Raw genomic sequence first — 3,765 nt, forward strand, 5'->3', positions numbered from 1 at the left:
AATAGTCATGGGAAACATCCATTAAAAAAATAAATTTAAATAATTGCATTATGAAAAAATTAGTAATTAAATGCAGTGGTGTGAACAATACCATAGGAACTGTGAACAATTTTGACATATTTGGACAAGTAAACATTCCTGTTTGAAACTATTCCTATTAATGAAGATGAATTAATGAATGAAGGTGACTCAAACAATGACAAAGTTGACATTTTATAACTATTTACATAGTTTAAATAATTAGAACTCAATTAAAATAAAAAATCCATACTACACTGAATCCTTTTGTTAAATACAATTCAATTATATGACTATGAAAAAGCAGCAAAAGGGATTGCATAGGGTTATTGTTATTTTTTAATGTCCATAACTTCGTTTGTCAAAACAAGGATTCAGATGCCCCTTGAGGACATCACTAGAGGACATTTTTATAATTAACTCTAAAACTGTCAGAACTGTGGGTAGAATGATTACAAGTGTGAGATTATGTACTAAATAAATCAGCATTATTTTTCAGTGTCCCTACAAACTTCAGATCATAGATTTTTTTTATTATGGTTATTATTTCTGTTGCAATGGTTTGCAGTTGCAAACAATGACAAAGTTGACATTTTGTGGCTATTTTCATAGTTAAAATAATTAGAAATCAATTTAAAAATCTATAAAATTATTATTCCATATTACGTCACGTCATACCAAAATCTAAATGCTCAAAGAGCTCTAAGGCCTTTAGAACAAAGGTTGTGTATGTGTATGAGTCCGGCAAGGGATTTAAAAACATCTCCAAATTATCAGCAATCATCCCACTGTAAGGAAAAGTCATCCACAGGTAGTATAGATTTCAAATGACTCCCAATTTGTTGCAAAAACAAGTTTCCAGGAACCCCAAAACTTCATCACAGGATCAGCAACTTTTGGTGTGAAGGTGCATGTGTACAAATGGGACTGCACAAATTTGAGATGCATTGGAGGCTTGGCAGGAAAAAGCCTTTGCTGTCCAAAAAACAAAAGAGCAAAACTACCAATGAACATGCAGGCAAAGACCAGGCCTTTTGGAATAATGTGCTCTGTGCTAATGTGCACAGTTGAATCAAAGAGAGTAGACATATGGTTTAGTGCAGACCAAAGACAGATTTTCAGGGCCATACCCACTGTAAAGCATGGTGGTGGATGTGTTATGGTGTGGAGTTGCTTTGCTGCATCAGGGACTGGGCACCTTGCAGTCACTTATTCAACTATGAATTCTGCATTGCATCAAGGAGTGCTTGGAAGACCATCTGTCTGAAAGTTGAATTGGAAGTGGACCTTTCAGCAGGATAATGAATGATCCTCAGCAAACAAACAAACCCACTAAGGAATGGCTCAGAAAGAAGAAATGGAGGATTAGGGAACTGCCTAGCAAAGAAAAAGCCAAGATTTAAATCTCACTGAAATGTTTTTGGGGATTTGAAACAGGCAATATATGCAAAAACACAAAACTTTCCTTGAAGGAATTTTGCTGGAGTGGTCAGAGACTTGTATTTATACAGGACGTTTCTCCTGAAGGGGACAGTACTATCTTCTGAGGGTGTACTTGCTTTTTCCACAAAAGAATATTACATCTGTTGATAGTTTTGTTGAATAAATTTTGAAAAAACAAAATTTTCTTGTGATTGTGTTCACATCACCTGCAGACAGTGTTTTAAATAGGATGAATGTTTACTTGCACAAATATGTTAAAAAAAACAAAAAAAAAACAAAAAAAACGAGATGTATTTATTTTTTAATTATTTCAAAAACTTTATTCTATAATTTATATTAGGGTTGCAAAGGGGCAGAAAATATTTTATGTGAAATTTCAAGTCATTTTCCATGGGAAAATGGAAATTCTTATTTTGGAAATTCTGCCCAGTTTCAGTCTAATGTTTGCTCATAATAGGGAAATTAATGTTGGGGGAAATATAAGAAAATGTCTTTTGAGATGTTTTGGTTTAATGTTCCCATTTAAATTCAGTTGAATTGCAACCTTGCATATTCAGTGTGCATTGCACTCCTCCATCACAGATGATTTCCAGCATTGCAATATTAGAAATACAACCCTCTGCATGCACTCTTCCATCAGACCTCCACCAGATCCTTCTGCACACTAATGCAGTGCCTTTGAGCCCACAATGTTAGACCTACAATAGTTGTTGTTGTTGTTATAAAGAGTGAGCTATTCACAATAATGTTGATTTATACACATTATCTCACACAAAACTCAAAACCATTTTACACACATAAGTTTCTGATTTATTGCTATTTAATGCGGTTTATTGTGTCACCCAGAGTGATGTCATCGGCGGACACTGAATCCTTGTGTTCAATTATATGACTATGAAAAAGCAGCAAAAGGGATCGCATAGGGATTGTTATTTTTTCATGACCATAACTTCGCTTGTCAAAACAAGGATTCAGATGCCCTTTGAGGACATCACTAGAGGACATATTTATAATTAACTCTAAATAACTCAGTATTGTGGATAGAACAGTTGTGTGTGAGATTATGTGCTAAATAAATCAGCATTTTTTTTTTCAGTGTTAATTGTTTTTTATTATTATTTTTTCATTTTTATTTCAATGGTTGCAATGGTTTACAGTTACATCTGCTTCTGTCTATCGCTATCCACATCTGACAAATGCAGCCTGTGAAAATAATTTTATTCCAATTAATTCCCATGGAAAGTTCCCACCTTTCCTGAAATTTTGCCATCCTTCCACATTTAATTATGCATCATACATTTGATTATACTCTTTTTAACAGTACATTTGTTCCTCCACAATTATATTTTTATGATTATATTTAATGAAAACGTTTTTTTTTTTAAATAATAATACAATAATATATACTTACTGCTGCATATTTCAATGTTAATCATCTTTGCTAAAATTCTATGCTTCCTTTTTTTGTTTTTTTAAGAAAGCATCATTATTGTGCTGGCCTGTTTCAGCTGTCACTCAGTAATCATGCACTCACCACCCAATCAAAAGCAGAGAAGCGGGATGATCACGCCCCTTTTTTCCGTTAGTGAAGAACGCAGAGCAGAGCGCGAGGAAAGCGGCAGGGAAGGTAAAGCTAAGTTTGTTCTGTTCATTCTGTGAAGCTCCAGAATATTGATAGTGTAACGCAGAAGATTACATTAGCTAGCTAGATATCTTGCTCCTTCTAGATTTTTCAATTCATGACTTTGGTTTGTCCTGCAGCATAAGATGACTATACGGATTTTAATGTGTTGTCTTTTTATTAGCCTGCGTCTTTTGACAGCCTTTAGCCCAATAACAATAATCATGTTAAAAATGATTGCCATAATAAAGATACTGATGCCTAAAATAACTCAGAAAGTTAGCGTTAGCTAGCTACCAGGCATGTCGCTCCTGCTAACTTACTAAGTTAACCTAGCTAGCTAGTAACGTTAGAAGGAGCGGCGGCTTTTTGAAAATGAAGCGTGAACGTTGTGCGCGCGCTTGTGAGTGACCGGGTCCACAGTTACATTGTTGGCCTTTCTGCTAATGGTAAACTGAAGAAACACCATCCAAAATATTTCAACCGGCTATAACGTTACAACAGAGTAAGAAGAAGATACGACGTCATCAACGAGACAGAAGCCTGATTTGACCGCTATCAGCTGCATAGCGTTTCCAAACAGCTCGAGCTTTCATCTTCTCCTGGAGCCCACCGCTGCCAGAGAGACCCCCATGTTAGAACGAAGCGCGGGCAACTTCTCATTCTCCAGCTTGTTCCATTTT

The sequence above is a fragment of the Colossoma macropomum genome, unplaced genomic scaffold, assembly GCF_904425465.1.
Source record: "Colossoma macropomum unplaced genomic scaffold, Colossoma_macropomum, whole genome shotgun sequence".
NCBI lineage: Eukaryota > Metazoa > Chordata > Actinopteri > Characiformes > Serrasalmidae > Colossoma > Colossoma macropomum.